The 21,303-nt window shown below is 40.4% G+C and overlaps 1 pseudogene; it reads left to right on the forward strand.

Annotated features, from left to right (window-relative positions):
• The first annotated feature begins 11,491 nt into the window (after positions 1-11,491).
• LOC142699771 (uncharacterized) lies at positions 11,492-20,394 on the forward strand (annotated as a pseudogene).
• Positions 20,395-21,303: the final 909 nt, after the last annotated feature.

The following is a 21,303-nucleotide window of genomic DNA, read 5'->3' on the forward strand; positions in this document are numbered from 1 at the left end:
GGTATATGTAATATGTGAGGAATACATCAGGGTATATGTAATCTGTGCGGAGTACATCAGGGTATATGTAATATGTGAGGAGTACATCAGGGTATATGTAATATGTGAGGAGTACATAAGGGTATATGTAATATGTGAGGAGTGCATCAGGGTATATGTAAACTGGGTGGAGTACATAAGGGTTTATGTAATATGTGAGGAGTACATCAGGATATATGTAATATGTGAGGAGTACATCAGGATATATGTAATATGTGAGGAGTACATCAGGATATATGTAATATGTGAGGAGTACATCAGGGTATATGTAATCTGTGAGGAGTACATCAGGATATATGTAATCTGTGAGGAGTACATCAGGGTATATGTAATATGAGAGGAGTACATCAGGGTATATGTAATAAGTGAGGAATACATCAGGGTATATGTAATCTGTGCGGAGTACATCAGGGTATATGTAATATGTGAGGAGTACATCAGGATATATGTAATATGTGAGGAGTACATCAGGGTATATGTAATATGTGAGGAGTACATCAGGATATATGTAATATGAGAGGAGTACATCAGGGTATATGTAATAAGTGAGGAATACATCAGGGTATATGTAATATGCGAGGAGTACATCAGGGTATATGTAATATGTGTGGGGTACATCAGGGTATATGTAATATGTGAGGAGTACATCAGGATATATGTAATATGTGAGGAGTACATCAGGGTATATGTAATATGTGAGGAGTACATCAGGGTATATGTAATATGTGAGGAGTACATCAGGGTATATGTAATATGTGAGGAGTACATCAGGATATATGTAATATGTGGGGAGTACATCAGGGTATATGTAATATGTGAGGAGTACATCAGGGTATATGTAATATGTGAGGAGTACATCAAGGTGTATGTAATCTGTGAGGAGTACATCAGGATATATGTAATATGTGAGGAGTACATCAGGATATATGTAATATGTGAGGAGTAGATCAGGATATATGTAATATGTGAGGAGTACATCAGGATATATGTAATATGCGAGGAGTACATCAGGGTATATGTAATATGTGTGGGGTACATCAGGGTATATGTAATATGTGAGGAGTACATCAGGGTATATGTAATATGTGAGGAGTACATCAGGGTATATGTAATATGTGAGAAGTACATCAGGGTATATGTAATATGTGAGGAGTACATCAGGATATATGTAATATATGAGGAGTACATCAGGGTATATGTAATATGTGAGGAGTACATCAGGATATATGTAATATGTGGGGAGTACATCAGGGTATATGTAATATGTGAGGAGTACATCAGGGTATATGTAATATGTGGGGAGTACATCAGGGTATATGTAATATGTGAGGAGTACATCAGGGTATATGTAATATGTGAGGAGTACATCAGGATATATGTAGTATGTGAGGAGTACATCAGGATATATGTAATATGTGAGGAGTACATCAGGGTATATGTAATATGTGAGGAGTACATCAGGGTATATGTAATATGTGAGGAGTACATCAGGGTATATGTAATATGTGAGGAGTACATCAGGATATATGTAGTATGTGAGGAGTACATCAGGATATATGTAATATGTGAGGAGTACATCAGGGTATATGTAATATGTAAGGAGTACATCAGGGTATATGTAATATGTGAGGAGTACATCAGGATATATGTAATATGTGAGGAGAACTTCAGGGTATATGTAATATTTGAGGAGTACATCAGGGTATATGTAACATGTGAGGAGCACATCAGGATATATGTAACATGTGAGGAGCACATCAGGATATATGTAACATGTGAGGAGTACATCAGGGTATATGTAACATGTGAGGAGCACATCAGGATATATGTAACATGTGAGGAGTACATCAGGATATATGTAATATGTGAGGAGTACATCAGGGTATATGTAATATGTAAGGAGTACATCAGGGTATATGTAATATGTGAGGAGTACATCAGGATATATGTAATATGTGAGGAGAACTTCAGGGTATATGTAATATTTGAGGAGTACATCAGGGTATATGTAATATGTGAGGAGCACATCAGGATATATGTAACATGTGAGGAGCACATCAGGATATATGTAACATGTGAGGAGTACATCAGGGTATATGTAACATGTGAGGAGCACATCAGGATATATGTAACATGTGAGGAGCACATCAGGATATATGTAATATGTGAGGAGTACATCAGGGTATATGTAATATGTGCGGAGTACATCAGGGTATATGTAATATGTGAGGAGTACATCAGGATATATGTAATATGTGAGGAGTACATCAGGGTATATGTAATATGTGAGGAGTACATCAGGGTATATGTAATATGTGAGGAGTACATCAGTGTATATGTAATATGTGAGGAGTACATCAGTGTATATGTAATATGTGAGGAGTACATCAGGGTATATGTAATATGTGAGGAGTACATCAGGATATATGTAATATGGGAGTAGTACATCAGGGTATATGTAATATGTGAGGAGTACATCAGGGTATATGTAATATGTGAGGAGTACATCAGGGTATATGTAATATGTGAGGAGTACATCAGGATATATGTAAGCTGTGAGGAGTACATCAGGGTATATGTAATATGTGAGGAGTACATCAGGATATATGTAATATGTGAGGAGTACATCAGGGTATATGTAAGTTGTGAGGAGTACATCAGGATATATGTAATATGTGAGGAGTACATCAGGGCATATGTAATATGTGAGGAGTACATCAGGGTATATGTAATATGTGAGGAGTACATCAGGATATATGTAATATGTGCGGAGTACATCAGGGTATATGTAATATGTGAGGAGTGCATCAGGGTATATGTAATATGTGAGGAGTACATCAGGATAATTGTAATATGTGAGGAGTACATCAGGGTATATGTAATCTGTGAGGAGTGCATCAGGGTATATGTAATATGTGAGGAGTACATCAGGATATATGTAATATGTGAGGAGTACATCAGGATATATGTAATATGTGAGGAGTACATCAGGATATATGTAATATGTGCGGAGTACATCAGGGTATATGTAATATGTGAGGAGTACATCAGGGTATATGTAATATGTGCGGAGTACATCAGGGTATATGTAATATGTGAGGAGTACATCAGGGTATATGTAATATGTGAGGAGTACATCAGGATATGTGTAATATGTGAGGAGTACATCAGGGTATATGTAATCTGTGCAGAGTACATCAGGGTATGTGTAATATGTGAGGAGTACATCAGGATATATGTAATATGTGAGGAGTACATCAGGATATATGTAAGCTGGGCGGAGTACATCAGGGTATATGTAATATGTGAGGAGTATATCAGGGTATATGTAATATGTGAGGAGTACATCAGGGTATATGTAATATGTGAGGAGTACATCAGGATATATGTAATATGTGCGGAGTACATCAGGATATATGTAATATGTGCGGAGTACATCAGGATATATGTAATCTGTGAGGAGTACATCAGGGTATATGTAATATGTGAGGAGTACATCAGGATATATGTAACATGTGAGGAGTACATCAGGGTATATGTAATATGTGAGGAGTACATCAGGGTATATGTAATATGTGAGGAGTACATCAGGGTATATGTAAGCTGGGCGGAGTACATCAGGATATATGTAATATGTGAGGAGTACATCAGGGTATATGAAATATGTGAGGAGTACATCAGGATATATGTAATATGTGCGGGGTACATCAGGGTATATGTAATATGTGAGGAGTACATCAGGATATGTGTAATATGTGAGGAGTACATCAGGGTATATGTAATATGTGAGGAGTACATCAGGGTATATGTAATATGTGAGGAGTGCATCAGGGTATATGTAATATGTGAGGAGTACATCAGGATATATGTAATATGTGAGGAGTACATCAGGATATATGTAATATGTGAGGAGTACATCAGGATATATGTAATATGTGCGGAGTACATCAGGGTATATGTAATATGTGAGGAGTACATCAGGGTATATGTAATATGTGCGGAGTACATCAGGGTATATGTAATATGTGAGGAGTACATCAGGGTATATGTAATATGTGAGGAGTACATCAGGATATGTGTAATATGTGAGGAGTACATCAGGGTATATGTAATCTGTGCAGAGTACATCAGGGTATGTGTAATATGTGAGGAGTACATCAGGATATATGTAATATGTGAGGAGTACATCAGGATATATGTAAGCTGGGCGGAGTACATCAGGGTATATGTAATATGTGAGGAGTATATCAGGGTATATGTAATATGTGAGGAGTACATCAGGGTATATGTAATATGTGAGGAGTACATCAGGATATATGTAATATGTGCGGAGTACATCAGGATATATGTAATATGTGCGGAGTACATCAGGATATATGTAATCTGTGAGGAGTACATCAGGGTATATGTAATCTGTGAGGAGTACATCAGGGTATATGTAATATGTGAGGAGTACATCAGGGTATATGTAATATGTGAGGAGTACATCAGGGTATATGTAAGCTGGGCGGAGTACATCAGGGTATATGTAATATGTGAGGAGTACATCAGGGTATATGTAATATGTGAGGAGTACATCAGGGTATATGTAATATGTGAGGAGTACATCAGGGTATATGTAATATGTGAGGAGTACATCAGGGTATATGTAATATGTGAGGAGTACATCAGGGTATATGTAATATGTGAGCAGTACATCAGGGTATATGTAATATGTGAGGAGTACATCAGGGTATATGTAATATGTGAGGAGTACATCAGGGTATATGTAATATGTGAGGAGTACATCAGGGTGTATGTAATATGTGAGGAGTACATCAGGGTATATGTAAGCTGTGAGGAGTACATCAGGATATATGTAATATGTGAGGAGTACATCAGGATATATGTAATATGTGAGGAGAACATCAGGGTATATGTAATATGTGAGGAGTACATCAGGGTATATGTAATATGTGAGGAGTACATCAGGGTATATGTAATATATGAGGAGTACATCAGGGTATATGTAATATGTGAGGAGTACATCAGGGTATATGTAATATGTGAGGAGTACATCAGGGTATATGTAATATGTGAGGAGTACATCAGGATATATGTAATATGTGAGGAGTACATCAGGGTATATGTAATATGTGAGGAGTACATCAGGATATATGTAATATGTGAGGAGTACATCAGGATATATGTAATATGTGATGAGTACATTAGGGTATATGTAATATGTGAGGAGTACATCAGGGTATATGTAAGCTGTGAGGAGTACATCAGGGTATATGTAATATGTGAGGAGTACATCAGGATATATGTAATATGTGAGGAGTACATCAGGATATATGTAATATGTGAGGAGTACATCAGGATATATGTAATATGTGAGGAGTACATCAGGGTATATGTAAGCTGTGAGGAGTACATCAGGGTATATGTAAGCTGTGAGGAGTACATCAGGGTATATGTAAGCTGGGCGGAGTACATCAGGGTATATGTAAGCTGGGCGGAGTACATCAGGATATATGTAATATGTGAGGAGTACATCAGGGTATATGTAATATGTGAGGGGGACATCAGGGTATATGTAATATGTGAGGAGTACATCAGGGTATATGTAATATGTGAGGAGTACATCAGGGTATATGTAATATGTGAGGAGTACATCAGGGTATATGTAATATGTGAGGAGTACATCAGGGTATATGTAATATGTGAGGAGTACATCAGGATATATGTAATATGTGAGGAGTACATCAGGGTATATGTAATATGTGAGGAGTACATCAGGATATATGTAATATGTGAGGAGTACATCAGGGTATATGTAATATGTGAGGGGGACATCAGGGTATATGTAATATGTGAGGAGTACATCAGGGTATATGTAATATGTGAGGAGTACATCAGGGTATATGTAATATGTGAGGAGTACATCAGGGTATATGTAATATGTGAGGAGTACATCAGGGTATATGTAACATGTGAGGAGTACATCAGGGTATATGTAATATGTGAGGAGTACATCAGGATATATGTAATATGTGGGGAGTAAATCAGGGTATATGTAATATGTGAGGAGTACATCAGGGTATATGTAATATGTGAGGAGTACATCAGGATATATGTAATATGTGAGAAGAACATCAGGATATATGTAATATGTGAGGAGTACATCAGGGTATATGTAATATGTGAGGGGTACATCAGGGTATATGTAATATGTGAGGAGTACATCAGGGTATATGTAATATGTGAGGAGTACATCAGGGTATATGTAATATGTGGGGAGTACATCAGGGTATATGTAATATGTGAGGAGTACATCAGGGTATATGTAATATGTGAGGAGTACATCAGGATATATGTAATATGTGAGGAGTACATCAGGGTATATGTAATATGTGAGGAGTACATCAGGATATATGTAATATGTGAGGAGTACATCAGGATATATGTAATATGTGAGGAGTACATCAGGGTATATGTAATATGTGGGGAGTACATCAGGATATATGTAATATGTGAGGAGTACATCAGGATATATGTAATATGTGAGGAGTACATCAGGGTATATGTAATATGTGAGGAGTACATCAGGGTATATGTAATATGTGAGGAGTACATCAGGATATATGTAATATGTGAGGAGTACATCAGGATATATGTAATATGTGAGGAGTACATCAGGATATATGTAATATGTGAGGAGTACATCAGGATATATGTAATATGTGAGGAGTACATCAGGGTATATGTAATATGTGAGGAGTACATCAGGGTATATGTAATATGTGAGGAGTACATCAGGGTATATGTAAGCTGTGAGGAGTACATCAGGGTATATGTAATATGTGAGTACATCAGGGTATATGTAATATGTGAGGAGTACATCAGGATATATGTAATATGTGGGGAGTACATCAGGGTATATGTAATATGTGAGGAGTACATCAGGGTATATGTAATATGTGAGGAGTACATCAAGGTGTATGTAATCTGTGAGGAGTACATCAGGATATATGTAATATGTGAGGAGTACATCAGGATATATGTAATATGTGAGGAGTAGATCAGGATATATGTAATATGTGAGGAGTACATCAGGATATATGTAATATGCGAGGAGTACATCAGGGTATATGTAATATGTGCGGGGTACATCAGGGTATATGTAATATGTGAGGAGTACATCAGGGTATATGTAATATGTGAGGAGTACATCAGGGTATATGTAATATGTGAGGAGTACATCAGGGTATATGTAATATGTGAGGAGTACATCAGGATATATGTAATATATGAGGAGTACATCAGGGTATATGTAATATGTGAGGAGTACATCAGGATATATGTAATATGTGGGGAGTACATCAGGGTATATGTAATATGTGAGGAGTACATCAGGGTATATGTAATATGTGGGGAGTACATCAGGGTATATGTAATATGTGAGGAGTACATCAGGGTATATGTAATATGTGAGGAGTACATCAGGGTATGTGTAATATGTGAGGTGTACTTCAGGGTATATGTAATCTGTGAGGAGTACATCAGGGTATATGTAATATGTGAGGAGTACATCAGGATATATGTAATATGTGCGGAGTACATCAGGGTATATGTAATATGTGAGGAGTACATCAGGGTATATGTAATATGTGAGGAGTACATCAGGGTATATGTAATATGTGAGGAGTACATCAGGATATATGTAATATGTGAGGAGTACATCAGGGTATATGTAATATGTGAGGAGTACATCAGGATATATGTAATATGTGAGGAGTACATCAGGATATATGTAATATGTGAGGAGTACATCAGGGTATATGTAATATGTGAGGAGTACATCAGGATATATGTAATATGTGAGGAGTACATCAGGATATATGTAATATGTGAGGAGTACATCAGGGTATATGTAATATGTGAGGAGTACATCAGGGTATATGTAATATGTGAGGAGTACATCAGGATATATGTAATATGTGAGGAGTACATCAGGATATATGTAATATGTGAGGAGTACATCAGGATATATGTAATATGTGAGGAGTACATCAGGATATATGTAATATGTGAGGAGTACATCAGGGTATATGTAATATGTGAGGAGTACATCAGGGTATATGTAATATGTGAGGAGTACATCAGGGTATATGTAAGCTGTGAGGAGTACATCAGGGTATATGTAATATGTGAGGAGTACATCAGGGTATATGTAATATGTGAGGAGTACATCAGGATATATGTAATATGTGGGGAGTACATCAGGGTATATGTAATATGTGAGGAGTACATCAGGGTATATGTAATATGTGAGGAGTACATCAGGGTGTATGTAATCTGTGAGGAGTACATCAGGATATATGTAATATGTGAGGAGTACATCAGGATATATGTAATATGTGAGGAGTACATCAGGATATATGTAATATGTGAGGAGTACATCAGGATATGTGTAATATGCGAGGAGTACATCAGGGTATATGTAATATGTGCGGGGTACATCAGGGTATATGTAATATGTGAGGAGTACATCAGGGTATATGTAATATGTGAGGAGTACATCAGGGTATATGTAATATGTGAGGAGTACATCAGGGTATATGTAATATGTGCGGGGTACATCAGGGTATATGTAATATGTGAGGAGTACATCAGGGTATATGTAATATGTGAGGAGTACATCAGGATATATGTAATATGTGAGGAGTACATCAGGGTATATGTAATATGTGAGGAGTACATCAGGGTATATGTAATATGTGCGGGGTACATCAGGGGGCATAATAGGAGGGTATAGTAGTGGCGTAAATAAATAATAATCCACAGATATGTGGCCGGTGTCGCACTGATAATTGGCGCCTGATTTTATCTGCTTTTAGAAAACACTGCACATTTTGTATCGCTATATTCTGAGAGCCAGAACTTTTTTTATTTTTTCTCCACCGGAGCCGTGCGAGGGCTTATTTGTTGTGGGACAATCTGTAGTTTTCATTGGTACCATTTTGGGGTACATGCGATTTTTTTTTCACTTTTTATTCTATTTTTTTGCAAGCCGGGTAACCAAAAACCATCAATTCTGATAATGTTTTGTAGTTTCTTTTTTACAGTGTTCACCGTGGGCTATAAATGACAATTTACTTTATTCTGCGGGTCGGTACGAATACGGCGATACCATATGTATATAGGTTTTTTTTATGTTTTGCAGCGTTTGCGCAATAAAATAATTTTTCTATAAAATAATAAATTTTTTGTGTCACCAATTCTGAGAGGCAGAACTTTTTTATTTTTCAGTCATATAAGCCGTGTAAGTGCTTGTTTTTTTGTGGGACGGGTTTTAGTTTTTATTGGTACTACATCTGACTTTTTGATCGATATATATTGTATATTTTGGGAGGGGTGGTGACCAAAAAATAGCGAGTCTGGCATAATTTTTTATAGTTTTTTTTTTTTTGCAGTGTTCACCGTGTGGGAAAAATAACATTATAGTTGGGGTCGTTGCGAACACGGTGATACCAAATATGTGTACTTTTTTTTAACGTTTTCATATAATAAAGACTTACGTTTTTTTTACACTTTTATTACCTTTTTTCTACTTGTTTTACTTGTCCCACTAGGGGACTTGAAGACTTGCAGCTTTGATCGCTGCTAGAGTACATTACACTACCTACGTAGTGTAATGTATTCTAAGGGTATGTGCACACACAAAATCAAAAACGTCTGGAAACGGAGCTATTTTCAAGGGACTGTTTTCAGACGTTTTTTTAAGCCACTCGCGTTTTTCGCGGCGGTTTTCTGGGCCGTTTCTAGAGCTGTTTTTCTATAGAGTCAATGAAAAACGGCTCCAAAAACATCCAAGAAGGGACATGCACTTCTTTTTCACGGGCGTCTTTTTTCATGCCGTTTTTGGAAAACGAGGCATAAAAAAATGCCCCGTCGGAACAGAACGGCGTATTTCCCATTGGAATCAATGGGCAGATGTTTGTAGGCATTCTGCCTCCGGTTTTTCACCCTTTTTTCGGGCCATTTACGGCCGAAAATAGCCTGTGTGAACATACCCTTACTGTCATTGTGACGTGACAGTCACACTGACAGGAAGCCTACGAAGACCAGCCTCCTGCTGCTCCTCCTAGGCTTCCGTACATGGCAACCCGGAGGCCATTGTCTGGCCTCCGGTTGCCATGACAAGCATCGGCAGCCCCCACAATCACTTGGTGGGAGCTGCCGATATGCTTCCAACCCCCTAAATGCGGCAATCGCAATCGGTGGCTGCATGTAAAGGATCTGCCAGGCACTACGTCTGTGGATACTCCCAGGATTAATCAATCGACACCTGAGGCCGGACCTCTTAGACTGACTCCGGCTCCCACCAATCAGGGTAGCAGGCTCAGGAGTGGGAGAGCCTATCGCGGCCTGGTCAGTCGGAGTTAGCTCCGCCCCCTGTCCATTTATACCTGCCGTTTTCTCTTCCTCATTGCTTGTGATTCTTCCTGGTTTCCTGGCCCTGCTACAGCCTTGCTCCAGCCTGCTACTGCCTTGCTTCAGCCTTGCTACAGCTTCCGCTTATCCTGCTTCGCTCTGACCCCGGCTTGCTTCCTGCTCCTTGCTCTCGTTCGTATACTTCGTGACATCCTGATTCTGACTGGCTCGTTGACCACTCTGGTTTCCTCACGGTGTTCCGTGGGCTACTGCCCCTTCCCTTGCTTGTTCCCTGTTTGTATTCCCTTGCACTTAGTCAGCGTAGGGACCGCCGCCCAGTTGTACCCCGTCGCCTAGGGCGGGTCGTTGCAAGTAGGCAGGGACAGGGCGGTGGGTAGATTAGGGCTCACTTATCCCCTTCCCCTCCTTCCTGCCATAACACTGCATTTAACGATTAATTGCCGAAATCAGCGGCGATGGTCCGCTGACCGGCAAGACTGGAGTGTCAGCCGTTGGGACAGTGTGCGCCGGGAACTGCTCCTCAACTGTACATCCTGGTGCGTGAAGCAACCCCTCTCCAAGACGTACACTTGCGGCACAGCGTGGGAATAGGTTAACTAAGATGGATTCATGACAGCACTTACTAGCATAATACTACGATAATAGTCAAGTGCAACTGTTTTTTTGGGGGGAGGGGACAGGGAATACGGACTGTATGCACTTTGACTCTATATCCATTTTATGGAGCCTGCTACAGCATTCCACCACTACTAATCATGCTCAAAGGTCATAAAACGGATGGAAAAAAAATCTTATTTTAGAACAAGGTTTAGATTTCATAACCGGTTTTAGAGGCCATAGTGCATATTATACGATTTATTTTTCATTTTTCTGGGTGTCGATGACTTTATTTCGTTCCCTCGGCACATTGAATATATGGCTTCTCAGGCAAATTCTGTAAGAGTCCATTTCCATGACACCGTAAACATCAACATACTGCCTCCTTTACGGCAAAACTTCGATCCCAGGACTGATGAGCCTCTATCTGAACCCTACGTCAACTTTTCACTTGGTTGCCCAAACCAAAATGCATCTCCTGCGCCTGAGAACATTCACACAACGGCTTTTCACCAAATCTTTTTGAGGTCAAAACCAAGATTTCGTGGGGTAAGTGCAAATCTAATGATAAAGTATCGATATCTAAAAATTCCAACATTATATACAACACAATCTATAAAATTCTGTGCGTTAACGATTTTGTGGTTGAAAACAAACAACCGCCAAGGCAAATAAGATAAGGGGCCATTTGAAAGGGGCACCGGATGAGACCACATATGGAATATTGCGTACGGTTTTCATCACCAGTCTACAAACAATACATAGTAGAGATTTAGCGGGTTCGAAGGCGGGCAACCAAAGTAATAAATGGAATGGGTGAACTACAGTAGCCAGACAGATTTTCAAAATTAGGGTCAAAAAGACGGCTGAGGGGGTGACCTAATAACTCGGTATAAATATATCGAAGGTCAATACAGAGATTTCCTAAGGGTCCAATAGTTTAGTACAATAGTTGCTGCTTTCTAATGATTTCGTGTCCCACTTCCGGTTGACCAGTGGGTTTTTTACTACGGATTTGAGTGTCCAGTAGTTTTGGAATCATGTGCCGTTGGTTTACTGGTTTTTGGCCCAATGGTCACCTAACTTTTTGTTTGCTCCTCAGCTGCCAGGTGCTTCATGAGATCAGAATATTACAAGCCTATCTCCCTCTCATTCTATACCTCACTCTTCAAACCAGGGATTATATATTGACATTTACATTCCAATATAGAATATCAAAAATAAATTCTAAAATTATTTCCTTCATTAATTATGCAAACAACAAACAGTCACAGGCTCAAAAATGAAACTCCCTTTATCCATTTCATTGACTTTTTTTATTGTAGATTTAGAATTGATGTCCAAAGTAAATATAGTTGGTGCACAATTCAGGTGTCATGGGGACATAAGTAATTTTAGCTTTAACCCCTTCCCGCCACAGCAATTTTTCATTTTCCTTTTTTCCTCCCCACCTTTCAAAAGCCATGATTTTTTCATTTGAGGGCTGAGTTTTTTCCAAGACGAGTTGTAGTTTTTCACGGCACCATATAATATGCTGGGTAACTTGAAATAAATTCTTTGTGGGGTGGAATGGGCAAAAAACAGCGATCCTTCCATTGTTTTTTGGGTATCGTTTTTACAACATTTTTCGTGCAATAAAAACGACATGTTAACTTTATTCTAAGGGTCAATACGATTACGGTGATACCAAATTTATATAGTTTTTTTTAAGTTTTACTACTTTTACAAGGAAAAAATATATATATTTTTTTTCAAATGAGCTTTAGCTTATATTGATACCTTTTTGGGGTACATAAGATCTTTTGATCACTTTATATTCCTTTTTTGTGGGAGACGAGGTGACCAAAACAACATCAATTCTGGCGTTTATGTAAAAAATGTACGGATTCAATTTTTTTAAAATTGTAATAGTCCAGACTTTTATGGATGTGGCGATCGAAATTATTTACATTGCTTTAGGGGGAAAATTAGTTATTAATTAGTCCTCATAGGGGACTTGAGAGGATGAGAGGATCATGTATTGCAGTATATCGTCATTCGCTCCTATTAAGCCCTGCCTCATTTTTTCTGTAAAACCACTTAGGTCCTGCGGATTGAGGGGTTAAATGACCAGGTCGTGGGGTAAAAAAGAGAGCGTCCCCCATATGTATTCTCTCTGATTGATAAGGTGGGTGATAACCTGACTAAAAGTCCATATTACCCCTCTCTTGCTGTGATCTGAAGCCATACAGGGACAGGAGAAGGATCACGGCTTCTCCTCCTCTCCCTGCACTCTGCCAGCACGTCCCCCTGGCTCCCCCTCTCCTAGCCGACATTACAGAATGATCAACAATAATTAACAAAAAATTAGAGTGGCGGCTTGCTCTCAATAGCTTACAATCTACGAGGAAAAAGGGGTGACACAAAAGGTAAAAGTATTTGTGTTCCCCATGAAATAACAGTTCTGGAACATATTTTCTTAGAACTATACCTATACTGTCTTGCACTGATTGGACAGTCTGTCTAGGGACACACCCCCCCCAACTGGTAACACCCAGTTGTCAATTTGTTTATAAATTTCTAGGAGTAATAACAGAGGAACGGCACAACACAGAGTTCTAAAAAAAAGAAAGGATTGGTATTTCATGTGGAATAGAATTGTCTATTGAAACAGACATGTCAGGAGAAGTGGCCAATGGAGTGACGAATATTTGGTAAGACGTCATGATACTGTTACGGATAGGGGCGGTGCCAAGAGATAACTGTACAGCGGGTGAATAACAATGAATGAAATATAAGATGACTTGTTTTACAGATGACACAGATTGGTTTGGCCCACTTTCACCTTGCACTTGGAATTGTCCTAAACTTTGTTGGTGGAAAGATTTATACATGGTACAGTTACATCATCTTTTGGGGACCACCATTTGTACGTATCAATTTGCATATCTATCTATCTATCTATCTATCTATCTATCTATCTATCTATCTATCTATCTATCTATCTATCTATCTATCTATCTATCTATCTATCGTACAGTTTCAAAGGTGATGTCTTTTCTGATAGAAGTCGTTCACTTTCTCATTTCCCTCCATCCGGCACAGACGCCATTATGACTTTTCCCGGCCACTACTCGTCTCTGAAGAGTTTGCTGCCGGTTACCCTTGACTCTTCGCTTTTCCAGCACATCCACGACCTCTACACAAAGTACCCATACTTTTGCCCCCTTTAATGTTGCCGTCCTGCTGCAAAAATAGTGCCAGACAGATAGTGCCCCCAAAAATAATAGTGGCAAACAGATAGTACCCCAGATGGCAATAGTGCCCCCTTTAGCACTCCCCTAAGTACCCTTATGGCTCTACACAATAATAGTGCCTTCCACATCGTAATAGTGCCTCCCTTTGTGCCGCACACAGTAATTGTGCCCTCTTAGTCCCCCCCACTCAGTAATAGTATCTATTCTCTTAGTCCTCTCATACTGTAAAAATGCCCCCACACTATAGTAGGGCTTCCCTCACTGTAATATTGCCCCTCTTTAGCCCCACATAGTAAAGTGCCTCCCTTTGTGCCGCACACAGTAATTGTGCCCTTCAGTCCCCCCACTATAATAGTGCTCCCCATACTGTAATAGTGCCCCTCTTTAGCCCCACACAGTAAAAGTGCCCTATCACAGTAGCAGTGTCCCCCTTTGTGTCCTACATTGCAATACTGCTCCCATTTGAGTGCACACACAGTAATACTGCTTCCTTAGTGCCCCTCACACAGTAATGGCACTACCTTAGCACTCCCTCACAGTATTGGTGCCTTCTTAGTTCCCACACAGTATTGGTGCTCCCTTAGCACTCCCTCACAGTATTGATGCCCACTCATAGTAGTGGTGCCCCCTTAGTGCCCCCACAGTATTGGTGTGCCATTAGTGCCCCTTACAGAGTAATGGTGTTTACTTAGTAACCCTCTCACAGTATTGGTGCCCCCTCACAGTATTGGTGCTACCTTGGTGCTCCCCATACAGATATGATGTCCCCCACAGAGTAATGGTATCCCCTTAGTACCCCCATAGTAATATTGCCCCCATAAGTCCTCCACAGTATCAGTGCCCCTTAAAATAAGAAAACTTACACTCAACTTGCCCCGCTCTTAAGACGAGCAGAGAGAGCAGTCTATAGGCCTCTTCCAGTCTGTGCAGTTGGCGGCTCGATGCATCAGTCGTAATGACATCACTTCATTGCACCATCCTGTGTTGGTGTCCTGTCCCGGCATCTTGTTGGGCACGGGATAATTTAGTCCTGCTCATGGTTGGATTAATTTACAATGCTCGTTAGGGAGACCTCCACCTAGAACAGTATCTGTGTTCACTTTATACCTTCTAGTGAGCTCTTCAAGGATGATGCCGGCAGTAATCTCCTCCAGTATCTCCCCCAGTATCTCCTCCAGTAGCCTAGATCTTCCCTCGCTATATAGTTTAATATTCGACTGGGGACTGCCATGATGGGATTTGAACCTATCTTGCTTGAGATTGCTAGGGGCCTTACATTGTGAATATAATTGTATCATTCCTACCTTATGTTCATTGTTGAAACCAATTTAAGGGACCAGTGTCCATTTTGGCTTAACTGGGCATTGAGAATGACTGGTATCACGCATGGTCATTCTATGTACTACCCAAAATATAGTTTGAGAATGATCTGTGATGTAGTCCCCACTGTAGGTTGTATTTAATGTGGATTTATTATGTGATTTGTATAGATGATCTGCTCAGGATTTCTGGCTGTTGCTGCTCACAGCATCGTATCTTCTAAATTGGTATGTAAAAACTGGAAAATGTCTATTGCCTTGATACCGAACATACAAAACGATAATGTCACACTGTATATTGATATATACAAAAATATATCGATTCTAAAAAAGTAAAAGTCACATGGTGCTTTGTGTCTACAAGTTATTTCTCATCTTAAAGTATGTGAAATAGATTAAAAAAAAATACTCTCCCGGAATCGGGAGGCTAACGAGTTTTCTTTTTGCCCCTTTTTCAGCCCCAACATTCCTAAGAGTAAGTCAGTAACGTTCCCTTATTATGGAGCCCTTGGCTCTATACATCAGAACAGATTTATTTAGGGGATTTCAATATTGTAGAAAGGAGGAAAAAATTTGTCTCTATGTAGACGATGTTCCTGGACGATTGTAGGGTTTCTCGAAACAGGATCTTCAAGCTCTTTTCAGAGTTCGGGGACCTATCAAGAGTAAGGATAAACTGGGATAAATCCAAAAACTTACCTTTGGGATACTCCAATTCTAAATATCCCTCTTAAAGTCTTGGAAGTGGGTTAAAGCTTTTTAAATATTTAGGAATTCAAATTTCTCTGAATCCTTTTGACTAGTACATGGGATGTGGGGTAAAGTTAAAGTATGGGAACGTCTTCCCATCCCTATTTGCCTTAATTAAAATGGTTGTTTTTTTAACCACAATTTTTGAACCTTTTGTCCATCGGACTTCCATGGATCGGTAAAAGGTTCTTTCGAACGATAACATTTTTAATGATTTGATCTGTCTCGGGATAAAACAGAAGTTTGTTACATGTCCTTAGAACGAAGAAGCCCGCCACGGGTGTACTGTGCCGGCTAGAATGGGTGTCGTACTGTCTAAAGACAGCCGGGCTCCTGCTCTAATGGACGGGATTAAAGTTTTCTTCAAAGCTGCCCATTTAACCCTTTAGATGCTGTGGCAAGTGGTTTTTGAGAGAGGGCTGCAGACCCTTCAAAACAGCTGATCGGCGAGGGTGCCGGTAGTCGGTCCCTGACCAATAAGATATTGATGGCCTATCCTGAGGATGATGGAGGCACCAGGGCGCGCGCCCTGGATTCCCTCTCTTTAATTCAGCACTGCAATCCACAATATACCCATTCCAACCAAGCCACATTTGCCCCCATTTAAGTCACTAGTGTCTCCTACAGCCCAGTCCAACTTACCTCCAGGACATTGCTGGGTCTCTTGTCTGCTTCTGGCGGAATTGTGGTGCCGGGACTGTTTTATCGGCCAAACCAGTGACAATTGCCTGTAAAAAGCACTGTTTCGGTGTTGTTGGTCCTTGTCAGCAGAGAATAGGGTTCCATTTGGCTGGGTGTAAAGCTCTTTAAATGGTCTGACATTGAGTTGCATGGTACTTACCTCTAGGTGGCACTAAAAAGACAGTTTCCATACCATTAGAGGAGAGATTTTTCTCATGAAGACTCCCTACTAGCTAGATCTTCACAAGGAATATAATGATCTTTGCACATAAAGGCTTGAAAGGCCGCCAATAAGAACATGCAGTATTTTTATATAACATATAGACTATTCATACCTAGTTTTGTTTGTTTTCCTCAACACAGGTCAGAGCGTGCAACGTCTTTCATACCATTAGTATTCTCATCTCTCTTACGGGGCTAGTCTTATCCTGCATTGATGCCTTTAGGATCTATCCATGTGGCTTAAAATGTGGAAGTGTGAGTATTTCATAGCAGAAGTATTGTTAGTTGATTGTGTAAGGGGGGTGCTAATAGACAGTACCATACAGGGCACCATCTAGTGTAAGGCCACCCCTGAACCAGTGCCATACCTCCCATCCATCCCGGATTCAGCGGGACAGTCCCAGATTCCGGGCAGTGTCTCGCTGTCCTGGGCAACCTGTGGTACGTCCCAGTTTTAACTATCTCAGGACGCAGCTACTATTGAATCCAATGCTGAAGCAGGGAACTGTCACCTCCCTGCTTCAGCATTCACTCTGTGAAGTGGCTGTGAGCCCTGAGCGGCTCGGCACAGAAAGGTGCAATGCAGTGAAGGGTGTATTATACTCTATGGGGCACCTGCTAAGGGGGCATTATACTATATGGGAGCACCTGCTAAGGGGGCATTATACTGTATGGGGGCACCTGCTAATGGAGCATTATACTGTACGGGGGGACCTGATAAGGGTACATTATACTGTATGGGCCACCTGCTAATACTGTGTGGGCTGAACTTAATGTTTTATAGGTGGAGATTGAGTGGAGTTAGAGGCGTGGCTTAACAGGGGAAAAAATTTCTAAAAAGTTTCGATACTGGAAAGTGGGGAGGTTGCCAGTGCATAAATTATTACAGTGACCATGTAACATTAATCTCGATAACGCTGTCACGTGTAAATACATAATGTTTCATTTCATTTACAGTTGGGAACAATGGCCGTTGCCTCTTTTGTCGTAATGACAAACATGTTGCAGTTAAATATGTCCAGCTATATCGTTTACTACGGGTTCCAGTCTGTGAATTATATTTCGGAATATCCTCCACAGGTACTGTATGGATTTTGGAGCAAATAAAAAAAAAAAAATGCAAATCACAATCCATATAATACATTTTTTAACAATATATTGTATGAGAATCAGTGCTACTCCTGTCTATCAATTATGTTTTATTGTTGTAATACAGAAAAGCTGGGGCGTTGTTATAGGGGGTGCCGAGGTAGCAGTCGCACTTGGGCCCCGGTGCCAGAAGGGCCGAAATGGCTTCTCTGCCACATAATAAACCAGTATTATAAATGGCACATGGTAGTTGGGGACCCCGATACAGATGTTGCATTGGGACCCAGGAGCTTCAAACTACCACCACCTTCAGGCCAGGATCTCAAATATATGAAGTGCAATGCATTTGACGTAAAGGAATTGTCCATGTTTAGAAAAACAGTTCCAAACTGTTCCAAAAACAGTGGCCTACATAGAAGAAAGGGGGTCCAAATCAAAAAGTTTCCCCCATTACTTTTTCCCCCCAGAATGGTAGGACATTGTTTTTATTTCCCCCTCCACGCCCTTTCCCTTAATCCAATTCTTCAACCCCATGTTTTCATACAATGAAATTCAGGATCTTACCACCCAAAGGAGTATGGAAGCAACCAGGCCTGACGCCCCCCTCTTTCCAATGCCACATGGGCGGCCTCTATAGTCCTTATACCCTTAGTCCCTGTATGATAACAGAAGAGAGCTGCAGCCATTGTTGGCCTAACTAGAGTCCTATGGTCCCCAGAGTATTTTTGGTCCGGGGATTCCCTCACACACATTCAGACCCCTGACTAAGATATTGCCTAAATTAAGTCAGACTCGAAATTCAGGGACACCAAATTTAATTCAGACCCAATACTCAGATACGCCAAAGTGAATTCAAATTTATGTAGACTCCGACTGAGATGGACTCCCTGTAATACCTAGTTCTTCATCATCCAGCTCTTCCTTGATGGCCATAAGTCAAGGTTTAGGGAGAGGCAGACAGACAAGGTCACTGTGGAGATGCAGGTGGCCTCAAATGTGGGTGGCCATGTGGGTAGAGTGGGCGGAAGCCTACAGGAGAGCGGGAGGTCTTTATGGCCCATAGGCCAAACTACCATGATTGTTATGCCCATAATGGCTGGATGAGAAGAGCCTATTTTATTTTTTAGAGAGTGACAATATTAAAATGAATAATCCTCCAGGTTATAATGACCATTATATAGAATGTGTTCTTCTAATTTTGGCCTCTCCTGAGCCATTGTCAGCTGAGGGGATATTTAACAGACAATATTGCTGGCAATGGTGAACTATGGCGCAAACAATTGGTTGGAAGATCAATTTGTGACTTTTAGAAATATAACTGTGCTCGATGGTGCTGGTTCTCAAAGCTGGTGTGGAGTCTTACAGGCAATGCTCCATGGGAAAAAGTATACAAATGAGCTCCAGAAGAAGGAAACCATCTCTCTAGTGCCTCCGATTGGAGGTTGCTCCCCTATAAGTCTATGTCCAACCCTTAGAAGAAGCATAAGGCATGACTAGGGATTTTAGCCAAGCCAGTCTTCTCCAAAAGGAAGAGAAACCCATCACACACAATCGCATGTCAATGGTGGCAAGAACAGTCAAGCAGTGGGTGCCACGCACATGCTGATTGGCTGCTAAAATGCCACCTTCAGAAGAAAGACCTGCTCCAATGAACACCAGGTGAGGGCATCTGCATTGTATATAGTATGTACACCACCTGTATATGGTACAGTAGCCCCAGACAGAAGAAAGGCTTTTGCATATCGTAACCCAAAACAGCCATTTTTTCAAGTCAATATTCATTTTTTTAATGGATTTATTTTTGAATTTTCTTGTTGTAGATCCGTGCAAATGAAAATTTTGGTTTTGTTCTCCCGGACCCTCCTGCATATTCCGAAGCTACGTTACAAGAACCACCACCATTTCCTCAGCCTCCTCCGTTTCCTCCACCTCCCCCGTATACTCATTCATCACCATCGTCCTCACCTCCTGCATTTAGTGAAGTGGCAGATTTTTCACAACCGCCGCCATATTCTGAATAAGAAACTGATGGGAAGCTGTTGCATTTCTGGTGCTGTGAAGGTAGCAGCCGGACCTCCACAACCAAAAATTGCAAGAAGTCTCTGCTAAGCGGTAAAAGAAATTTGATCCAAAAATGTGCTACAAGGGAGAAACAGCAAAGGACTTTTTATAGTTGTACTGTGAATTTAAAGGGGTTTTCCCATAATCTATATTTATCACCTATCCACAGGAACGGTGATAAATATCTGATGGTTGGGGGTCCGATCGCTGGGACGCGCAGGGACCGCCAGGTAAGCCCATCCTCGGGATCGGTGGGAATCCCAGCAATGAGACCCTCATTGATCAGATATTTATTGATTATGGGGAAACTCCTTTAAGTATCAAGGGCTTTTTCCATCCATACTTTGAATAAAGAGAAAAATTGACATATGCTCAGAATATATGTTACTCGTGTCTTGCATTTCACTTGTTAGAGCAGCAGCTTGTGCTCCAGAGCAGCACTATTTGGGCAAAAGTATTGGACACCCCTCCTAATTGATGAGTTCAGGTGTTTCCACCACACCAATTGCAAAAATGGGCATAAAATCAAGCACACAGCCATGTATCTCCAACATAGGTAGTAGTATAGGCCATACTGAAGAGCTCAGTGACTTTAAATATGGTACTGTCATAGGGTGCCAAGTTTGCCACTAGTCCGTTTGTGACATTGCTGATCTGCCCGGGTCAACTGTGCTATTATTGTGAAGTGGAAGCATCTCAGCCACGAAGCAACGGAAACTCACAGTATTAGGAATATTACATTTACAGAATACAAGCTGCTGTAAACTGCACTTTACCATCGGCAGGCATAACCCGGAGAAACACCATGTGGAATTTGTATTTCCCCCCAGGAAAGTTGTGATTGCTTTTGATCGGAAGCAGGGCCATAT

Source organism: Rhinoderma darwinii, unplaced genomic scaffold (assembly GCF_050947455.1).
Source record: "Rhinoderma darwinii isolate aRhiDar2 unplaced genomic scaffold, aRhiDar2.hap1 Scaffold_1639, whole genome shotgun sequence".
Classification (NCBI taxonomy): Eukaryota; Metazoa; Chordata; class Amphibia; order Anura; family Rhinodermatidae; genus Rhinoderma; species Rhinoderma darwinii.